Raw genomic sequence first — 23,955 nt, forward strand, 5'->3', positions numbered from 1 at the left:
ATATATATATATATATATATTTTTTTTTTTTTACAGTTTTTAACTGCAGGGACTTTTATTATGTATGCACAAAAATAACAAAACACAAAAATAATAGCTAATATTTCATTAAGTTTGTAGAATTTCCTTCCTAATATACGTGTTTGAGCAAACATCCTCTAAAATACCAAGACGATTATCTAATTATCTCATTATCTAATTCTGAGTAATTTAATTTTGATCATTACTTTTAGCCTGTCACTGCATACAACCCCAAATTTCTGCTTAAAAAGCCTGTAAGTATACGCCACAGTAGAGAAATTTGAGTTTGATCCCATTGTTCAGTTGTTGTGAAACTCCTACCTGTCCTAGTGACTCGAGGGCTTCTGGCCAGATGTGCAGGGGGCTCCACCGGCAGAGAGGGCCGGAGCCTCAGGGATCCCACTTCCTCCTTTACGTGTCACTCAAACATGCTCCTTAAACAGACAAAAGAGAGCCAGACAGAAAAATAAACATTTGTTTCACTGAGGATGTTAGGAAATAGCAGATATGCTGGGAAGGAAAAATGTCAACACTCTTGTAATCTCTAAGTCATACAGGGAGGAAATATTTCTTAAATAGTAACTAAGTTCATGGCAAGAGGCGCTGTGTAAAGTGTTTCACACATACAGTGCACCAAACCACACTCCTAACACTTACTCACTCACTCATGGTGAAACTAGTCTTAATGTTTCCATATATATCAGCACTTCAGACTTTGCTCCATCATCTTTCACTCAAAACTGTATAAATACTGACTTTGCAAAGTCATACATTGCCAATTAAACTCAGGGTCATCTCAAAAATGCATCATCCTAAATCGTTCTACAACCACCCAAAGGTCAAACCAAACTGGAGACATTTGGACGGCCTTAAAAAGGAAAAGAAAAAAAATGCACATTGAATGTCAGAAGGAGGTAGTGGTGGACAGAAATATGGGTAGACTGTTGATAAATTCCCAGAGCTGCTCACTTCACCGGATTAATCTGCTATTTTGGTAAAATCCATCGAGATGAGATGAGAGTGAGAATAACTCAGCATGGGTTTATGTGTGTGTGCGCATCTCTGTACCCTTAATTCTGGCCTCTGGCCTACTTTAAAGCCAAGTCTTCATCCTGGTCCACTGGGACTTCATGCTGCCTGTCTGCGTACAGTAAGAGTGTATTAGCTTTGTGTTGCAAGAGCAGCCATAGCATAAATCTCTTTCTGCCAGCCTACACACTCCTGCAATAGTGGAGGTTAGAAGGATGTGCTGCAGTGCAGGTTTGCATCAGTACATGAAGGATTCTGACCACCGAAGGTGTCGGTCTCTTTCATCCTGGGTGACTCATCACTCCTTATCTAACTTTGTCTTTTTCTCAATCATGCTTCTAAAGCCGTCTTTCTTTCCAACCCTCTACTTTCTGCGGAAACCTTCACGAAAACACAGCGAAACGTAATCCATCTGCAAATTGGAAGAAAAACGAGTAAAAGGCTTCTGGAGATGCTCTTGAAATTCCCAAGACAGACAAAGTAAACCTACAGAGCCATACCCAACACCGCAGCGCGAATGGCAAATCATCTGTGTCTTTGCTTTGTCTGCACTGTAAACCTCTTCCTGTCCTCATTTCTAACTCATCTCATGCTGTAGGAGTGTGAAATGTCACCACAGGCACAAAGACTAAGAAGAGCAGACAAGAAGAAACACATATGGTTCCACAGCTCTTTGCTTAAGCTACCGTTAAGGAAATGAAACTTTAAATTAAATTCATTCTTAATAATAAAAGACGTTTTTCCGCCTGTGTTTTAATTAAGTTTCTATCCAGCAGCGCGGCAAAGGCATAAATTTCCAATCACAGATGCATCATACATGAAATATTACCCTATACTGCATCCAAGCAGTCAGTTGCAATATATTATGTACTTCCACTCCTGTACTAAAGCACCAATCAGAAGCTTCAGATTGGATACTAACTTTATTGTCACACCGCAAAATTTTCTCAGTCACTTTAACTTTTTCTAACAAGCATCCAAAATACTACGACACACACAGTTTGAAAACCTGGCCTTCCACTTAAACTACTGACTCAGACAAAACAATGGACAAGCTCATGAACAATAGCTCCATAAGATCATGAGATATAGATACAGTATAAATAAAAATCACATTTAAACACAAAACATTATTGGACTAAAATGATCTCTTTCGGTCTTTATTTCTAAGTACTACACTTTTTTAACATCCTCACTTCACAGTTGTTCAGCTATACACTAAGAACGAACACATGTAAATCAAGAGGGTGGCTCTAACCACCTCCTACTGTTCCTTCAATCTCGGTTTTACGTAACGGTCCCTGTTAATAATCCAAAAGTCCAACAGTCTCCTCTTCTTCTCAGCCCTCTTTTCATTCACTCTGGGTCCACGTAGTTCCTGTCATGAATCCAAGAGGCCAGTGACTGAGGCAGAAAAACAAATGCAGTAATAAGGAGGGGTTCACTGGCAGACAAATGAAAAAGAAAATCATTCCTTTCTTTAAGCAAAAAACAAAAAAACAAAAAACAAAAAAAAACACATAACCACCCTGGACAATAATTTAAGCACGCTTTATTACTAGCACCTTCAAAAATAAAACTGCCTTGTAAATACAGAGGTGCTACAAGGCCTGCCTGAGTCTGAACACAGTTAGAAGACTTTGTTCTGGACCGTCTGAAAAGTAGCGTGGGCAGAACTAAACCCAAACAAGTAGGCAAATTAATCTTTCCCAATTCGCCGAGCTCAGGGCGAACCCTCTGAGCAATCAGTCGAGTCCAAGGCTTTATCCAAACTGTTTCACAGAAAAAGCCACAGGGGAGATATATTAAAGCTTTACATTCTCTGAGCAATGAACCGCTTGCAACGTGTGAGTGTTTGGTTCCCAGCCAGGATCTCTGTACGTGTTATGCGACTCTGTTTGTAGCTTATGTTGTAACAGAGGGAGTCCAAAGATGACATCTTTTGTATTCGCAACAACAAACAGCGCTGCGCCAACCTTGGTCCAACTGGTTCCTCTTCTCTTTCAGTCAACCTCCTGCTCTGAAAAAAATCCTCCGGCCTACAGTTCTGGAGTAAAGGAAGGTGATGCAGAGGCTATAGCACTACACACACACACACACGCACGCACGCACGCACACACACACAAGTGAAATTCATGCAAAACAGACATTGGAGGAAAGGCAACAACACTATTACAGGCAACTGCAGTCATAGCTCACCATTTCTGACAGATTTCCAGGGGAAGCCCGAGTAGAAAAACAGGAATACCAGGAATAGAGTGTATAGAAAACACACATGAAGCAGCTGCTTGTGTCTCAATGGACACTCCATAATAGACTTTTGTTTTTAAAAAGATGCAAGCAAGGCAGGTTGGGGTTTAGAAAACCCTTTAAAAGCAAAGCAAACACTTTTATGAGCTAGCCAGAGGGTAGTTTCTACTTTGCAAACAATACTCAGCCACATAAAAGCATTTAGCAAAATCCCATCTGACCTGGCAGGATATTACTCACCAACTGTTTCTGGACACGGTTGGCTCATGTGACCAATTGACTGACTTTCATGTGATACATATTTATATGCATCACATGAGACTGGCGTTCTCATATGATACGGTCTCACACATTTGAACAGAGGTAAAAATATATCTGGAGATGGGGTAACATAACAAGACAAAAAGCATCACCTCACTACTATTTCATGCATGTGTAACTTCAGTCTTAAACTCTTGGGTAACACTTTATTTGAAGGGGGGTGAATAAGACTGACATGACACTGTCATAAACACCTGTTATGAACATGAATAAGCCTTCATGAATATTTATGACTGTTGTCATAAAGCGTCATTCAGTAAATTATGACACTTTTAATACAAAGTTGACATTATTCAAAATGCCTTTGTTATGACAACTTGACATTAACCAAGAAATCATTACTGATATGAATTTGTTATAAAAGTATTACTGATTGCACTTTAAAAATTAGGTAACTTTATGTTATTAAAGGTAAAGTTTAAACAGTAATGATTTCTTGGTTAATGTCAAGTTGTCATAACAAAGACATTTGGAATAATGTCAACTTTGTATTAAAAGTGTCATAATTTACCGAATGACGCTTTATGACAACAGTCATAAATATTCATGAAGGCTTATTCATGTTCATGACAGGTGTTATGTCATGTTTATGAAAGTGTCATGACAGTCTTATTCAACCCCCTTCAAATAAAGTGTTACCAGCTCTTGTAAGGATTAAAGTGGGGATGCAACAAGAAGCAACTCCTGACCGATACCGATTTCAGGTTTCTTCGAGCTCTAACCGGCTGATATTGATTTATTAAGTCAAGTCCATTTGCATAGCAACCCGGCAGTTCAAAGTACTTTATGCAATAAAAACATAGTACAGTGACATATTATGAAACAAGCAACAAACATTGCATTTAGTCAAATGTCATCATAAAAATCATCAAATAAATTTGCATTTATCTACCGAGTTCTCGTTTTTTTTTTTTTTTTTATTAAACTCAAACAATACAAAGTATCTGCAGTTGATTAATGTGTATATAGTCTGATTATCAAATGTTTTCACCAACAGATCACTGATCAGATCAAATTAATAATTGATCAACTGGATTGGAGCTGTTTTTTTCAAAGAGAAGAAACCAAATTACCCATTGACTTGAAGCCAGACATAATATACACACAAACTCGCGCACACGCACACACACCTAGACAGACCTTCACTGCTCTCGCTGCCCACACAGAATTTAGATTAGAGTAGTTGAGATGCTAAAGTGCAGAGTGTTATCATGACAGAAGAGAAACAGAAAAGGGAGGAAAATGTGAGTTTTATCACAACCGATACAGTCATTGCAGTAGTCAGCAATAATCGGCATGCTTTTCTAATACCGTGCAGTCCTACTTTGCATGGTAAAACATTTACTGTGTGCTTGTGGGTCTGCAAATTTGCAATATGCAGAAGAAAATGGAGGCAGCAGAGGAAGTGGAAGAATTAGGGAACAAAGGACATACAGAGGATAGATGAAAGGACAGAGTAAAAGACAGAAAGACAGAGATCTAGTTCCTGTTTACAGAGAGCAGGGAACACAGGAAACAGAGCTGCAGGCCACTAGACCACTACGTGTGTAACCGTAAGCGACAAGAAACACACCACCCACACACATACACACCCACACCCACACACACACATCCTTACTACCTTCAGTTGTCTGTGTCCTGAGTGATTACACGAGCTAGATCAAGTCAGAGACTCTCCTATCTCCCTCCAGGTCTCTTGGTGACATCTGGAAACTTGTGATTTGTATTTGGTCCAAGTTCTGGCCAGCAGCCGTGTTAACAGGATCAGGCTTTCAGAGCATGCACGCCCCCCAGCTGTGTGTTCAGAAGCTCCTGGCAACATTCCCAATGCAGAACTAAATTCTTCGTAGTTTTAAGCAGTGAGAAATCTCCTCTTCTGACTGACTTTTGGCAAAGTGTGAATTGAATTCATTTTCTGAATATTGCATTTTTTTCTCCATGAAAACCACAAGATATATCAAGCAAGGATGCAAACAATCAACTTACGATTAATTGTCGATTTATGGTTTATTAAAATAAGTTTAGCTACACCCAATTAACTATAAAGTCCATGTGTAGACCTTTCAGTGTTGTAGTGTGGCCACAATCCAGAAGAGGGCGCTACTGGTCATCCTGACGTAGAGCCAGATGTAAGAGAAGAAGATGGCGGGGAAACGGTCCAAACGGTGTCCGATGTAGGCTGCAAAGTACACTTTATTCGCTTCCGTTTTGAAATATAAACACTCGACAAAGTCCGTAAGTTTGACCTCTAATAGCGCTCATACATCCGTGCTTCATAGTCGAGCAGCATCTACGTCTACTACTTCTATGCTACAAAGGGCATAGCACGGAAAAATTGTAACATGGCGGAGAAAAACGAAATGCCAATGAAGCACGACTGATTTTGAAGGCTTTCGTGAGTTAGTGCACTTCATGGCGTCAAGTTTTAACTTTCGGTCCACTTCTTTGACAGAATGGACAGTAAAATCTGCAGTCCTGAACATCTCTATGTTTATGAGGGATTAAGTGTTTCACTTATTTTGTTCTTTTCATTTTTTATTTTTCTATTCAATAAACTGAGTTTCCTATTTTGCCCTATTTTATAAATGTCTAAGTTTAATATTGTGAGAAAGTTGCATTAAATTCAGTCTGCATTTAATACAGTTGACACAAAATAATCGTTAAAATATGATGACGAGCTTCCCTTTTAAATTCACAGATTAAGAATAATTAGCCCTTTGTGATATGGAAAGACTGTAAACCTTTGATAAAAGAGGAAACTAAAGTTTGTAAGAAAATGGCCATTTAACAAATCATTATTCTATTGATAAACTCAGTCAACTTTAGATTAACTTCATTAACTGATAACTTGCAACTCTAATATTACATAATAGTTAATTAACTTCTAAATAGCACCGTCTTTTTTCTTAAAACAATAAAAAGTTGAAAACTGTTAAAACCAAGAAGAAATCAGGCTAAAATAAATGTACAGAAAAGCCAAACTGAACCTCTGGCACTGACATTTTAACGACTCTGAAAGAAGCATGCTTGTTCACCAACTTAATTTTATATTTGCTGGCCCATTTCCATGTACTTAGAGGAATACTAGAATTACCCTTGCTGTGTGGTGTGCACCTACCTAATGGGTAAAAAAAAAAATATTTTGAGAACCACTGCATTTTAATCGTCTTATCTTAATCATTAAATTGTCTGTTCTTGTGGGAGATGAAATCAGAACGTTTTAACAGAGCTATCAAAAGCAGCAGGCATCTTGTACCTCTCCAAAAGTGGGCCATCAAGATTTTTGCAAATCAGATAACATCTGATGCCACATAACTGACATGCACGATGCACCTCAAGGTTGAGTGTTTGGGTTTGTCACGTGTCTTAAACTTACATCTCACCTACCATAGATAATGCAGTTTAAAAACAATTCAGTACATAATACAGAGCAGTAATTAGCAAAGTTTTATCAGGATAATTTGTGGAATTCATTACAATAACGATAAAAGTAATAAGATGTATTAAAAAGTCATTGCAGTCTTATTAGCAATAATATATTAATTATATGGATGTAACTACATGGCACTGCTGCCAAACCTCTCTACTAAAAGAAATTAATAGGTTACTTCAGGACCAGTTACATTTAGTGGTGCAACTTTTTAACTAAGCAGCACACATAATAAACAAATGTATTTACTCATATTGTCAAATAACCCAACTATAAGAATAATTCCAGCAATATTGATAATCTTTGCAAATATAATCAATTTGTATTCATCCTTGTCAAAATAAAGTATAATTCTTATGATTTGAAAAGAAAGAGCTTCACTACAAAGATAACCGCTTATTCATATTTCTTCAACTTTTAGAAACTTGAATGGACAGGCTCTTCCTTTTTTCTCCTTTGACTTCCTGTTTTATTATTCCTCTGTGAAACACTTTGTGATATGATCTAAAAATAAACATAAGTATTCCAGTAACCGAATAAAACCAGAAGAACATCAACACTCCTTCCCACCCCATGCTTTCTTGTTATTCACACAAACTTAACAACATGACATAAAGACATAAAGACATAACCAATATTGTGTCACATCATCTGATTCGGTCCGAGGCATGTGCTTCCAAAGACCGACTTCTAATAGGTTTTTGGTTGCCGCAAAATGAGCAATCAATAAGTGGATGACATCTAAATATACACATGCGGCATGAAGATGAACTCGCACACGTTTCCAAAAGGAGCTGGTGACATCAGAATTTCATTTAAGCAGCTCCATCATGAGATCAATAGCCCATGTCACTGCGTGCACACACACCCCTCGTCACACTAGATAAACTCCAATAAGCTTCCATTGTGCCTTCTAAATGTTCAGCAATAACTTGAGCTTAAAGACTTCAGGTAAAACCCCTCTGTGAGCTCCTGGCATGACTAATCTGGCCATCCTCCTTTAAATCTAGCCTTATTAAGAAATCTAGTCTGATTAAGAACTCCGAGATTTTCTTTCTGTCCCTCTATCCTATTATGTCTCTGTATTCCCCCGGTTTAATATGACTCGATCCACACGCACTGTTAAACATGCCTGTGGTGCTCAGTTTCTTTTTGCACATGCTGTCAAATTTAAAACGTAGATGAGAACGAAATGAAACTCGTGCAGTTTCATTTCGTACCTCGGGGCGCCTGTAAATACAATGATTCATCAAGTCGTGCAGCTCCCTGCTTCAGCTTGCATTTACATTAACAATATTTTTAACTTAGTTGAAATTGCAAGAATTTGTTCCAACGCTCCACATTGTAAACAAATCGATCTGAGACAAACTGCTGGATTGTTTATACGCAGTGTAAGGCTTGCAGACACTTGCCAATTACAAACCAAATAGCTTTCATGTGACACACTCTGATAGCGTCATTGGACGAAGGAGGAGCAGTGTGAATGGGAGAAGCAGCCACCAATGAGAATGCAAAATCTGTTTGAGGGGGTGTGAGAGCTGAAAGCATGCAGAAGGAACCCAAAAAACAAAAAAACATACTGAAAGCAAGGCGAAGAGTGTGATGAAATCACCTTGACCCTCTTGAAATTGGTGTGTGTTAACACAACAGATTTGATAAAGACGTCCCAGTGATAATTTGCAGACTGACCTCCACAAACAGAGGATCAAACAAACAAAACAAAATAGCTGAGAAGAACTTCCTCATCATCCTATCATACTCCGTTGTTGATGATCGCAGCACAACGGCTGCATCGGTTTGATTAAAATTCCTCGGACAAGTCAAGGATTGGGTTTAGGATGTCGTCTAGTTTTGTACAGCCCTCATGCTGCCTCATATTATGAATGAGTGAATGGACAGATTCTTGTCGACAAACAGATGAGAGGGCTCTTTTTCAAGACACTACAAAATAGGTCACGTCTGTTAAATGTTACACGTTTAAATAAATCAACAGAAGCGAGGAGAGAGTTTATTTAAGGTTTTATTGCTCTGTGTGCCAATTCATATATATATATATATATATATATATATATATATATATATATATATATATATATATATTTTTTTTTTTTTTCTTTTTTTAACTCAGCCATGCTTGGTATAAAGACGCAAACAGGAGGAATGGGGGGGTGCAGGATCATAAGAGGTAACGACGAAAACACTGACAGTCATGTATATCAGTGGAAATGTCAGGCACAGACGAAAGAAATAAAAATGTACAAAGGTCATGATTGTTATGCATCGTTTGCAGGTTTCTTTATGAGATATTCTGTTGTAGAGTTCAACCATAAAACATTTTTAAAAGGGAAATTTAGCTTTCTTTTTTAAAATGTTTAAAGAACAGATTATTTCTATTGTTCAAATTGTTTTAGTTTTTCTGTTATATTTATGAAACTTGAATCATGGTAAATATGAAAGAATGAAAGACATATTTGGAATTTTTTCCCAATTGCTTTGTTTGCTCCATACTTACTATATATGTTAATAAATGGAGTTAGGACGGTCAAAGGGGAATTATGAAAAAAAAAAAAAAGAAAAAAAACATTTCGACTGAGGAGGACGAAGAAAAAAATTTACACTACATGTAAAAACAAAATAAGAAGAAAACCATGGATTCTTCCATGGTTCACAACTTTGTGTTGGTCTATCAGAGACAGTCTAAGAGGCACTGAAAATATTCACCAGTACTTAAAGTTAACAAATCCTATGAGCTTTTGTGGTTGTTAAACCAGAACAGACCGAGACAGACAGCTAGAAAAAAATAAGCAGCCACAGACTCCAGTAGTCTAATAGGAGAAGAATGTGAAATTGAAAACAAAAAGGAACCTGCTGTTAACACGAACAATTAAACTAAACCTAAAAATGTTCTGTTTCAGAATTAAGAAAGATTTATCTGGCTGAGAAAATACAGGGTCGATATCCTGCTGCTCTGTCTCTTCCTGGCCTGGTCACTCTGACCCAAATCCCCCCCTCTGGCAGATTACACATACAACACAAACACACACACGCGCGCGTGCACGCACACACACACATACGCACACTCTTGAGAGATAAATGATCACATAGCAACTGACATTTGTGGCTTGGTGGAAATGCAATTCCTTATGGGTTAGCATGCATACCCACACTTAGAAAGCAAAACAATGGATGTGCTGTTCTGCAGTCCATCAGTCAGGACTAACTGTTGATATGGCTATCCATGTGACCGAGCCAGAACAACTCTACTCAAAGAGTCCTCAGAGACACAAACACACAGACACTTAAAGTACCAGGATGGCAGCCGATAAGAACTTGAGATGGATGGCTGTGTGCATCCCTGCTGCAACTTTATCAGGGTCACCAAAAGACGGATGACTCACTCTGACACAGTGCAGAGCTGCACAGCAGGTTCTGTCCTTTTAGCCCAAAACATAATGCGTAGCTCGTCTGCAAGTGATATTGGAAAGTCACAAGTACTTTCTATTTCTGTTCGGGATGGAAATTTTGCCTTAAGGAATCCTTGACTGATCCCTCTTCTGTTTTCCCCCCTGAACTACAAATAGTTTACAATGAAATAAATGTTTTAGGTGATTAGCAAGCAAATAAAAGTCATCCTGGAAAAGTCAACACAATCTAAGCTGCCTGTGGCAATGCTTTATGCTGCATTACAACTATTCATTGCTTGTTTAACATTTTAAACGGAGATGAACAATTGAGTTAGACATTTTTTTTTATTGCATTACAAAAACAAACTCAGTTTTCTGTCCATAAACACATCAATATTTTTTTTATTTTTGTTTTACAAAAACAAAATTAAACAGTGACGTGTTAATGGATAAATGGGGGTGATATACTCTTATTTCTACTGAAGAACCTGTTCTTTACTCTTTAATGAAATAGAGTCCTTTAAAAAAGGCAAATACTACTTGCAACAAAGGAAAATAAAACTACTAAGGCAAATTGGCTTAGCACAGATGTACCTGCATGAAAACATTTAAAAAGTAGGGATGCACCGATATAAAAAAATTAGGCAGATATCAATAACCAATATTATTTTTGCCCGTATGATCTATGACTGATATTTACAGACAGTATTATATACAGTATATGTATTTTCCTACTCACTGAGACTGAGTAGCACTGAGCACTGCTGACACTGCTTCTTTGCTTCAGTTAAACTTTCTGCAATCCTTTGCTAACAATCTAACATGAATCTAACATGACCAAACAAATACCACATAACCAAACTCCACCCATCCTGAAACACAAATGGCAACCAGATGAAAAAAAAAACTAAACAAAAAAAACATCAGTTATTAATATCAACCCAGTTTAGACAGCTCACAGGAGGCACCGCCGCTACCTCTCTATTCGTTTCCTGTGGAACTTGTGCTGCAAGGCGACAATCGCTTCCTCTCCTCCAGCCAAACGACCCGCAAAGTTTGTCCATGTAAAAATGTTTAAATTTCACACTTGGACATAGTGCAAGTCTGTGCACACACAGTCTTCCAACGCAACACAAGACAGTAGAAAAATTTTGAACTGTGGTCGCTGTCATCAACATCGCGTCCCGTGTGTCAAACATCGGCCAATGCCAATGATGAAGCCGATATGTTGTGCACCCCTAGTGAATTAGTAAGCGAAATACAACACGTGGAGAGACTGACACGCAAAATAAAGACTAAATTAGGAACAATGGTGAACCACAAACATTTGAAGAAATAAAGGTGTTGATTAGTCATGCAGGCTTTGTTCTGGTGTTTTTTTCTTGCCTTTTTAATAGGAATGTTTACGAAAGAACTAAAATCCATGAATTGACGATGTCACGTGTGTTACGTGAATAGGTGATGAACAGTTGCAAAACTAAAAAATGATTTGTTTACTTGCTGATATTTGTCTTGATAAAAGAAATCCCCTGGACTAGTCTTAAAAGTTGACTTCCAAACAGTAAAGATGCATCAGATCCAAGTATCCCCACTGATTTAAATAATCGTTTAAATGTATAGTGTAAAGCATTGTCTCTCACATATAAAATAGTCTGTATTAAATAATAGCTCCCTTTGATAAAAAAAAAAAACATCACTGCTTTGTGAATCTAAAAAAAAAATGTAGTAATCTAATTATAGTTGACTGTTCCCTTTCCAGTTATGCAAGTAAAAAACACAATACATTATAAATCAGACAGTATTTTGAAGTTATTTTCTCTGATCAACAGATTTTGTCCTGTGGTTTAGTTGTGTAGCAAACATATCAGACACAGTGTGAGCTGACATGCTCTTTTTATTGCCTTTGTTCTATTTTATGTGAATGTTTTTAATTTTGTTTGGCATCTTTTTTGTTGTTGTTGTTGTTGTTGTTAGTTTGTTTTGTTTTTAACTAGACGAAACTGAAGTTTCCCAAACTGAGGCTGGGAAACTTCAGTTTTAAAATGTGCTTTATAGATAAATTATATTTTGATATCCATTTATTCCTATTTAGGAATGTATTCAGATTCCATTTTGGCATGTTACTAAGACCTTTCATTTTTAGTAAAGAAAGTGTTTTTGTAAACAATAGGGTGAGATAAACAAAAGAGCAACACTGCTAAGAAAATATGAAAAGTCATCAAGAATTTCAGCTCTTTTAAAGAAGATGAAAGATATAATCCTCCAGGTCAGGATGACATTTCCATGTTTGCCATGCAATCATCTCTTATGACTCAGCAGAATTTGGATATTTGCTTCTAACGTTGCCTGGAAGGAAAGGAAATCCAGGCGCAAGAGTCAGCATAGAAAATAACATGTTCCTGTTGGCAGACGTTAAGTGCTGCATTATAAAGACATTATAAAGGTGCAGGATCACAAAGACGAGAGCCGGGAACTAAACGGAACACGATCTTCAAGGTTACTCAAGGTGTTTTAAATAAAATGCGACAAATCATATTTTTTTTTCTACTTTATTGAAGTGTTCAAGGTGACTCTTCAAGCTTTATGTGATTCATACAAAGGACCTCAGGGTCCAGCAAATCACAGCTCACAGCAACGGTAAACTGAGAACCGGGACTGGTTAAATCAATGGAAAAAACAGGCATGAAAACATTTATTTTCAATGGTATTTGAAAGCATCTTTCACTGTCAATACCTCTGGAACAGAAAGTTTCCGTCCATGTTCTCTGATGTCCAAGTATTTCTCACAAAATAATTGTGTATGTAGGATAAACTCAGAGCACAACCTCAAAATATCATCAAACCATTAACGCTGGCAAAATGATGTTTTAATGCCACAGGTTTTTAAATCCTCCTAACATGTCACCGCAAATTCAACAGAGGAGACTGCGTTTATCTTTTAAAGAACACAAAAATGATACAACATTACCCAGCAAAGAGCGTCATATACTTTGGGGCAGCAGATTGCTTACATTGAGGAAGCTAAGAGATATTCCTGCTGAGCCTTAATCTAATATGAAACTATAAGTGTATCTTTTACCTTCAAATGAGCTTGTGATGCTTTTGCTACTTAACAACACTGGGACACAGGCATCCAAGCAGAGAGCAGAAATAGCCCATTAAATCCTCCTCAGAGAAGAACCAATGCAGAAAACAAGAGACTGCAGCTAGGAAAAAAAAAAAAAAAAAAACCCTCTGCTGAATACTGCGCTAAATCCTATTTCCTTATCGTTAAGCCTGCAGAAACTCTGTGTCCATCCAGCTGAGACACACAGAGTGTGACAGCCTCTGAATCATCTGTAAAGGCTCTATAGGCAGTTTAAATATTCTCTGCCGCAGCTTAGGTCTACTGCTCGTTTTTTTTCCTCCTTCGCAGCTACAAGATTTTCCAACAAGGCTATTTAAGAGGAGTCAAAGTGCAACGAATAAGGCAGGAACAAGTGAGGTCACCACATGACATAACCCAAAGACCGTTGTCCTCCCACTCAGTTTAAAAACCACGATCTCTTCAATATAAATTAACCTTCACATGCAGTTTCCAGGGAACATATGTGCTGAACGCACGCGTGTACTAGCAGGATTTACGTGTTTGTGTTGGCCTTCAGCTGGTCCCAGTATGAGAGACGGCAGCACAGCACTGACAGGACTCCCTGGTGGCGCTGGCTGACCCACTTCGATGCAATACTATCCCTAATGTGACCTGCTGCAGAGCAAGAGGACACACACACAGAAACACACGCATACACACACGCACACACACAAAAAAAACATACCAAGGAATCGTCTGCTTACAACTCCTAAAGGACGGCCAGCCAAAAAAGTGCTAAACACTCCCTACGGTTTACTCTTTTCTCATCCTTCTCCTCTGAAGATCATCATCTGAAGTGCTATCTGATCCAGCTAAACTACCTATCTACATCCTGAGCGACCTCCTTTAAGATCTACAATTAATCCAGCCCGTCTGTTTTAAGTAGGGGAGCTGATATAACAAGATAAGCATCTTAGAACAACAAACAAGCCGTCAAAGCATGTTTCTTTAATTGAAGCGAAACGAGACAAATCTATATTAAGCACTGAAATATCACAGTGGCCTGGGTTTAACCAATTAGGATGTGAAGTAACTGATGACCGCTTCTGCCGTTTCAGAGCCGACGCAGTGCATCAGGAAGGTGGGAGCTTCATATAACAGAGCAACACAGCAATACCTGCAGAAATAACTTCATATTTCATGTGTTAATTGCAATGTTTGTGTTAGTTGTGGAAATCCTCTCAGACTGCAGTGAAGTTCCCTGAAGTATTTGTTTTGCAAAACGTACAACACCACATATGAAACGTATTCATGGTAACAGTACAAGCTGCTACCTCTCTCAGCCTGCTGTAGATACACCAACTCCCACTAATGTGTTCTGGAAGGTGAAAAAAACTCATAAGAAAGATTTCTTATGAGTATGCATATGTAGAAAATAAAGGGTATTTTCAGATTGTAAAAATTAACTAGTATGTGTTGGGGGAAGACAAATGTGTGCCCACTCATTATGAGTGCATTATCGCTGTGTTGAGAACTACTTGTCCTGATACTCCCCCAAAAACATTTGCTTTTTACTTATGTGCCCTTTTTGTGAACTAGCATAGTGCAGCAATTTGAGAGGATTACTGCCAAGTTCAGCCTCATCATTAGTATCACATCATTCTGGCTGCTCAGGACTTTGTGGCTGATTTCTGACCTCTGGTTTTTGTAATGCTTTCTCTTCAAGAACTCCAACTTTTCCAAATCCAGCCTGTTCCCTGATAGACTGAGGTTGAAGGATAAGACAAATCGCCTTTACTGTAGTCTGTTCGGCTTCCTGCTATCTGCTGAACGTCTCTCTCTTCTGCAGCCCTAATGAACTTCTGAACGGTCTCGGAGTATTGTAGAAAATACAGCGTCATTTTAAATAGCTCCTTACATCTCTTTGAGACTTACGTGGTCGTACTGAAAATGGATCGTATCAACTTTGCCTCATTCAGGGTCAAGCAACCCGTCTGAGTTAATAGTCAGGGTAGAACAAGCTTCAACTAGTCACAAGTCAATTTCTCTGTGTATTTCTAGTTCTATGGAAATATTTTCCAGCAGATTCCCCTGAATGCACCAACCAATGATGTCCTGGGAATCGGCTTGAAGTTCTGATCCAGCGATTATTGACTAACAAGAATCACTTTAGCTGACTTCACACAACTCCAGCTCTCTTATCAACCTTTTGTCTATTAATTTTTTGACAATCTTGTGATTGTCTTTGCAAACCAGTATTGCCAACATGTATACAGCTTGGGGCAATTTTATTTATTTCTCTTACTCCCGAGTATTTTCTGTTCAACAGCTGGGAACTTGACAGAGTATCTCATTTTACATGGTAATGGAAGAAAGACAAAAATAAAGTGATAATGTAAGGCAGGGGTCCCCAAACTGTGGACCGGTTGGGGGAGTGGGGATTGGATTACTACTGACGACATATTCGCGTTTGTAGATAGATTTTTACCCAGAATGCAAATGGAAAAAAACCGTGAGCGAAACGGTGACTGGTACTGACTAGTATATATTCCATTGAGGGAAATTAAGTTTCATATCTGCTCAAGAGCCCCCCTGGTGGTTGAAGAAAAATCCACATATATATGAAAAAAAACACTGAATGCTCTCTAGTATTGTTCAGGGGGCCAGACCAAATGAGGAGGCGGGCCAGATCCGGCCCACGGGCCATAGCTTGGGGACCCCTGATGTAAGGATTCAAATCACAAGTTGCTTTGAACACACTTAGGTTGGTTATTCACCTGAACACAGCATCATAGAAACAAGAGCTACTAAAGAGACAACATTTGATTGTTTGAAGCATTTCTTAAATAACACTAGTCTACCACCATTTTCTCCTTGCACCTCAAAAAATTAATAAAATCAAAGTCCTATCCTGACCTAACAAATGTCTCAGCATAGAATACTTAAACATGTTGGTTTACAGCTCATAGCGAGAAAACCGCATCACTGCATCTTTTGTCTCTCACACTAATAGAGAAACTAAGTGGTTTGACACCATGTAATTTGGAAAGCCCTAAATATTCAAAGTTTCAGACAAGCAAATATGTGATTTGCCTTTCTGTGTAATCCTAATATATTTTACAACAAAATATAGAGAAACTTAAAGTTTCAAGTTACATAATGAAACTTACCACTTCGTACTATGATCTTTGATCATTTTACCCAGAGCATGAAAGTGTTGCACTTTTGCTTGTTGCTTCTTTTTTTTTTTTAAGTAGTCTGACAAAAAGCAGGTAGCGAGAAGAGGGAAAGACACTCGGTAAAGGAACTGAAGACAGGATTCAAACCTGGGACGTCCGTGTCGAGGTCTATAGTCTCCGTATACTGTGGGCCACTCCAACCATTGCTCCAGGCGACGCCCCACTCTTCTGCATATTGTGGAACCAAATGTCATAGTGAAGCATTCTGGTTTAACTCTCATCAGCTGACTCTTAACAGCAGCAGGAAGTGATCAGTTTCACCTCCATTACGCAAGAATTATGTTTCACTGTTTTATTGGTTCTGCAACAGCCAACAAAGAACCATTATTGTGCTGAAATGTTTCAGTAGCCATCGTTTTAAATAGGTAATTAGACTAACAAGAACATCAGTCAGTGATAAAGATTAATTTAACATCTAAACAGTGTCTGGTAGTTTATAATCTCAGTCATGCTGTGCAGGGCAGATACCAAACGTCCAGTCAGTTGAATAAACTTTTTTTTTAAGAGTTGTTCAGAGGAGCAATTGTGCTTCATGCTGGCAGCACTGCAGCTTTCAAAAGTGAATTGAGGGTAACCACACTGCTTTATCCATTAGGAAAGACTCAACCACCTTGCATTAGTGGGTTTAGTAGTATTGCCAATACTAAGACTGCCGTGAAAAGCAAACGTTAACCAGCTTAATCAGCAGGGAGATCCAATGTGCTGAGAGCGGCTGTTTCTATTTTTATTTTTTTATTTTTAAGAAAAAGCCAAAATAAAGCAAACTAAATTAGAAGTTTTTTATGTTGAAAGAGAAATGCCCAAAGCATTAGCCTCGCTATAACAACAGAAACATGGCACAGCATAAACGTTGGGTGCTTGCACCCAAGTTTGCAGATGTCAGCAGAATAGACTTTTTTTTTTCCTCAGATGATTAATCTGTCACAGCAGTACAAGTACAGTTTTTAATAAGGAAATCACTGAATGTAAATCACATAACTAATTAACATACAATTAGATCTAAGGACCCCCAAAACCACTACTTTGCGTACCCTGACCAGCCATTTTATTAACTACACTTGTTTAATTAATGGAAATCGCAAATCACATAACAGCTCAACTCATTTAGACGTCTCAATGTGGTAAAGCGTTTTAACTTCAAACCGAGTATTAGAACCAAGAAGAAAGGGAATTTAAATAACTTTAAATGTGGCATGGTAGGTGCTAGACAAACTGATCTGAGTATTTCAGGCAGTCACAGTCAGAATGGTCCAAACGAGAGATGCCCGATTATCAGCAGTTGTGTGGACAAAAACAACTTCTTGACATCTGATGAGAATATCTTGACTGTCTGACAAGATGGAAAGACAACAGCAGATCATATAACCTGTCATTACAACCAAGTTGCTGTATGTGGAATACCTTCACTAGGTATAAAACACATTGACCCTTTAAGCAGATGGGCTACAGCAGTTGAAAGACTACACTGGGTGTGAGAAAGAGGAAACTAAGGTTATAATTGAAACAGACTCACCAAAATTTGGCTTTACAGATTCAATAAGTACTTCATGGTCCAATGTGTTTATTTTAATCAGGAACATTCAAAGGGCAGGACTCTCTTGGTGGCCCTTAGTACCAATTGAGCATTGTTTATTCGCCACAGTCCGCTTGCGTATTACTCCTGCCCACGACCATTACTTTATGACTACAGCGTATCCGTTTGATGGCGACATCTAGCAGGATGACGTTCCATGTCGCAAAGCGAAATTCTCTCAAACTGACTTCCTGAATGTGACAATGATTTCACTGTGCTCTCGCTGCTTCCGCAGTCACCAGGTCTCAAGCCGGTAGAGCAGCTATGGAAATTCACGTCATGGATATGGATCAGGCATATCTGCTGTCATTTCAATACAGACCAAAATCTCTCAGAAATTATTGTGACAAATTGCTGAGCATATGTTCCAGTACTAACTGGGTGGACAGTCAATAGTAACAAAGTGTACCAAATAAAGTGTCCATACTCACATGGAATTCAAGTTAATTAGCTTTGATGTGGTCATGCTAATTGAACAGTTTTTATTCTTTGGCTGAACAGTTCTTTGGCTTTTATGTTCAGAAATCCATCACAACAAACAAGCTAGAGAACAGAGAGTACTTCTTCACATTTTGCTACTTTATGAATGGTTGAATGAGCATTTTAAAAGAGAAAACGAGTGTTAAAAAGTACCACCTTGAAAGTTGTGTTCAGCAGATCCAAAACATACTGAAAAGGTCGTCAACGCAGCTGTAGCAGGTTGCATTCCCAGGCCAGGCCATTGAGCAAATGTCTTCCTCTTCTCTTTGCCCCACTTCCTGCCTGTCAACTGCCAAAAAGGGGACGAACGCTACAGTTTTGTAGGATAAAATTGTACCACCCAAAGATAACAAAATATAGCTTTTTTTTTGTAAGTTTCTGGGACAGAATGAGAAGGGAAAGCTTTACATCAAGTCTCGGTATCTATCCCAGCAATGTTTATCCGATTATCGCTGCTGTGAGCGATGGCAATGTAACAAAGATGGGTGACCTAAGTTTTGGTATGAGGTCCTGATGCATGTGTCTGTTTGCATGTGCGTTTAATCTGGCCGTAGTCTGGATGGAGGAACAATGGCATTCCTGTGCTCGGTGGTCCAGGTGGCTGTGGAAACCGAATCCTTAACCAAGCCTCCTGGCACACAGAGTCCCGAGAGCGCCGAATGCTGTTGCCTCCCTCCAAAGACATGGGCCAGAATAGAGCTATTGTTTCAAAGCCACCTCAGAGCAATAGGAGGACCAAAGACATGCCCGATGTTAAACTGAGTAGATATTAAAGATTGTCATCTTTTACATGACCAACCGAAACTAGGTAAAAGTATGAGAACCTTCACATCTTAATGTCATACTTCACATTGTTAAATGAAATCGCTTGTTGGAAAAAAAAAAAAAAAAAATCATTCTGAACCCACAAATATCGTTATTGCACAATCAATGCAAATATGAACACACACCTAAACGTGCTATGTGAGCTACAAACCACATGTGATAAACAGCCAGACTTTCACATCCTGTACATTTGACACCTTCATTTACCCAACCCTCCTGAAGAGAGAGAGGAAAAAAACCCAGACATTATTCAGACAGCTAAAATCAGTCATTGAACATCTGGATATACAAGCACTGCACATGTGCTGCGTCCTGGCTGCAGGGTTAACAAAAAGGGCAGGAAGCACATCTACCAACTTCAACGGCCTTGAAATGAGGAACATGATTCATTTCCTTTCAATGCCTGACAGTCATGTTTTACTGAGCTCAGTTGTGGAGCCCCGAGGTGATATTTTGACACAGTCAGGACAAAAGCATTCATTTGGTCGAGTTAACTTTGTTTCTGTGTTGTTCAGCTTCGCCCCTCGCAAATTTTGGTTGAGATAAAATGTGTAAAAAGACATTTCCTTTCGGGCTCCACAAGATGTTGCAACACCACTGTAAACAATATGCATTTTGCAATGAATTGCTTCGACTGCAAAAAAAAAAAAGTTAACTAATTATTCAGACTATGACTGTAATATATTTACTAACACTATGTGTTAGTATAGTGTTAAGAAACTACAACTAAGTTGTTTCAAAGCTAAAGCAGTAGATGTTGAGAAAAAGAAACTAATTGCTGGTTTGGAAATAATTGATTAAACAAGCAAACATCGCCTTGTTCAAAGATCCTCAGCAGAACAGGAATTCACCCAAGATTTTTGTAGCTGTATGTGGTGAGTCAAGCAGCTCTTAAAGGATGAGGTTACGTTTGTTTTAGGTGAAGGTTGCTAAGAGAGTTATAGCAGCTTCTAAAAATGAATATACCCTAGTATTACACTAAGAGACAAAACACCATTTATAAAATTGGCCCACAAATATTTGTGTGTCAAAAAAAGAAGAAAATTACTATGGCTTGAGAGTGAGTAAGGTTGACCACAGTGTAATTGTAGAACGTATAAATAATGCTGATTTCCTGTGAGCTTTAATTCCATATCTGAAACGTTTTTAATTTTATCTCATAAAAATGATTGTTTCCCAACTTAGACATGCATCCCACTTTTGTTATTAAAAACCTTTATAAATAACTATCCGACAGATTTTTAAGAGTTTTGCAAAAAATGTTAATAATCCCAAAACATTTGAGTTATTTTTCAAACAGTTTTACTTGGCTCATAAAAGGCAGAAAGAGACAATTTTCACACTTGGTAACCATGTATCATCACTCCCTCTGGGTATCTAAATATTACAACGTTTCTTTTGATTTCTCAGTCTTGTTGCACTAACTTAATTTATTTATTCTGTTTATTCTTGAGGGATGAAAGGTAATCACACTGATTAAGTTTATATTTACACTAGAAAAGCACTAATCAATCATAATCATAGCCTCTGATCAGCAGGGGACACACTGACTTTTCTTTTTTATCATATTTATTGAATCAAAAGTAAAAATTCCCATAATGATTTGTCCATAAATACATAAAATAACAATAGATACTATTATGGACTTTGTTGACTTTAATAAACGTAAAAATAACAGGTTAAAGAATGCTTTTAATGAATGGGGGTGACCTTGTAATTCTTTCACTTTCTGTTGGATTCAAAACAACCATTTCTGTCAAAAAAAAACAAACAAACAAAACAGGCAGAATATTATTTCTCTTTCGTGTATTAAATTGATCAAACTCAGAATTAATAACCTGTTCACTTCAAGTTAAATTGCATTTAATTAAATTGCAATGCTCATCATGCTTTATTGTCACAAAAAGAGTGGCTTAGAATTACAAAAAAAAAGAAACACTTGGAAGAGTAAAACGTCATTTTAGTGTTATTGTAGGCTGCAAACAAATTAAGTTTAAGAAATCTGCTCATCAATCGTTGTCCCAGACCTCAAATCAGACCTAGACCTTTACTCTTTAAATGTGAGAACCTCTGCCGCAGAGGATAAAAATATATATATGCTCAACTTTTCCTCTCTTCTTAAGAGACATGTGAGAGCAAAATTAATTTGTTTCCTGTCAATCATACGTCTCCATCCTCTGCTCTGCATCCGTGACTCTCCTTGGATTGATGGCGAATCCACTTTCTTATCTCTTGAGATAATTACAGCATTGTTAATGCATGCTCACTAGAGCACAACCCTTCATTACACACATTCCCTGACATGTCAAGCTCTCACCGCCCAAATCAACTCCAATAAAAGGTTCTCCAAGTGATTCATACCCTTACAATGTGATAAAGCTAAACATTCTGATCACTCCCCCCCCCCCTTTTTTTTTTGGGTCAAAGGAGGGACCTAAACAAAAGGTCAAACTCTAGTTTAGGGTTCATCCTCCCAACTTGTAATGCAACACTCCAGCTCTAATGTTTCAGGGGGAGGGAAAATAGGAAACGACCACCAGGAAGAGCGCACACACACGCACATTCTGCATTGTAAAAGCATGACGATCAACTTTGTGCATGTACTCCTTCCTTTTCGCTCCTGTTCATACACATGCAGACGGGGTAGGGCAGCAGTTACCTGTCACAGTCATCTGAATCAACCCTTACTAAAAGTTACTGCAGCGAAATGCGGCAAATGTGCGATTTTTTTTTTTTAACCTGACAGTGGCCCATTCACCGCAAATCAGCACTCAAGGTTTAACACGAAACGCCAGATCTTAATGAGAAGTCTTGGGAACGATGGTTTTCTGCAAAAAGCGTACAGCCCGTGAAAAGTATTTAAAGGTGTGTTCGCAGGAAAAGCAAGTGTGGAGACATAATGCGAGTTGTGAGGTGATAATCAGCGTGTTAAACGGTGAGTCGCATCACATCCCAGTTGCTCGGCTGCTTCTGTCAACAAGATCGCTTCAGCTCAGCCAGCCGAAGCTCCACTCCGCTGCTGCTGCTGCTCCTAGAATACCGTTAGAACCTCGCTGGCCAGCGGCGAAAACCAGCGGTGGAACATGAGGCTCCAAAAAAAAAAAAAAAAAAAAGAACCATAAAGAACGTGTTTCCACGCGTTTTGTTCGCTTACCTGTCGTGACGGGTCACGTCAATCTGCCGCCGTGGCGCAAAAGACCGCAGGCTAGCTCCGAGGCAGAAAACTGACGTTGATACGGTACAAAGTATCGCCGCTAAGTTAGCGGGCTAGCTAGCTTAGCGAGCTAACGATGTGAGGAGAGTGGCTCCCTGAGAACGGTCGAGACGAACCAGGCACCTAAAAATTCAGCCAGTCTGCGCGTCTCTTTTTCCTGATCTAAAAGGACGCCTTCCAGACGCAAAAATTGCTACAACATAATTAAATCCATTTGAGAAGGCTGGGAATGTGAGTGTCAGTTCAGTCTTCAGTGCCTCTGCTGCGCCGTGAGCGCTGCTGTCTCTCTCCCGTGTGGACGTGCTGCCTCTGCCGCTGTCTGTCTGACTGGGAGATAGAAGCCCGGCTGGCTGCTGATGTGCAGAGCAAACACTGGCAGCATCTCTGCTCATCCCTCCCTTGATTTCCCCAACCCGGAAGAAATACTACAACTGATCCCATCCTCATAATACATAGATGCGTGTGAGATGACAAAGATGCGCTTAATGCCTGGTTTGATTAATTAAATTATGACTGACTGACAAATAAGGAAAAAAAAGAAAAAAAAATCAACCCTCTTCAGATTGAATAATGGGGCTGAAGATTAGCTGCATGAGCAACAATAATGTGTCAGACAAAACAAATCAGCAGTCACATCAAGCTGTTTCAAAACATGGCATTATAAGGGGATATTCACATAAAGACTCTTACTATTATCAAGTCAAATCAAAGGGGTTGAGGGTAATGTTTATTTCTAATCAAATAAAAAATGCATTATAGGTGATCACTCTGAAGTAAAAGCAGCATAATTAATACTGTGGAAAAGTATTTATCCGTTATAGATTCTTCTGTTTTTGCTTTTTTGTAATGCTTCATATCAGACTAAGCATGACCTGAAAAAGTAGTTTCCAAATGTTAATACATTTCATTTCTTAAAGATGGGCCATGGGGTTATAATGTATTTTTCAGGCACATAGTTCTAGTTCATGGTACAATCAGGTAACTGTGTTGCCTTCAGTTGTTATAAAAATGCTGTATATCAAATACAACTTAAAAGAAATGTGACTTTGCCATGTAACACATTGAAACCGGCCTCTTTAAAAAGCTCCTACTCTTTCCGACA

At 38.6% G+C, this 23,955-nt stretch overlaps 1 protein-coding gene across 3 annotated transcripts in view; it reads right to left on the reverse strand.

Moving 5' to 3' along the window:
• Positions 1-23,279, reverse strand: part of galnt1 (UDP-N-acetyl-alpha-D-galactosamine:polypeptide N-acetylgalactosaminyltransferase 1) — a 72,524-nt gene extending 49,245 nt beyond the window's left edge. For all 3 annotated transcript variants that reach the window (XR_001424670.1, XR_001424671.1, XM_015030075.1), the window contains exons 1-2: positions 22,794-23,279; positions 343-455 (exon numbers count right to left, since the gene is read on the reverse strand). The gene's annotated coding sequence lies outside the window, so the exon portion shown is untranslated. The remainder of the gene's footprint in view (positions 1-342; positions 456-22,793) is intronic.
• Between the last annotated feature and the right edge of the window lie 676 nt (positions 23,280-23,955).

The sequence above is a fragment of the Poecilia latipinna genome, unplaced genomic scaffold, assembly GCF_001443285.1.
Source record: "Poecilia latipinna isolate Pla-1442-1.1 unplaced genomic scaffold, P_latipinna-1.0 Scaffold11, whole genome shotgun sequence".
NCBI classification, from domain to species: domain Eukaryota; kingdom Metazoa; phylum Chordata; class Actinopteri; order Cyprinodontiformes; family Poeciliidae; genus Poecilia; species Poecilia latipinna.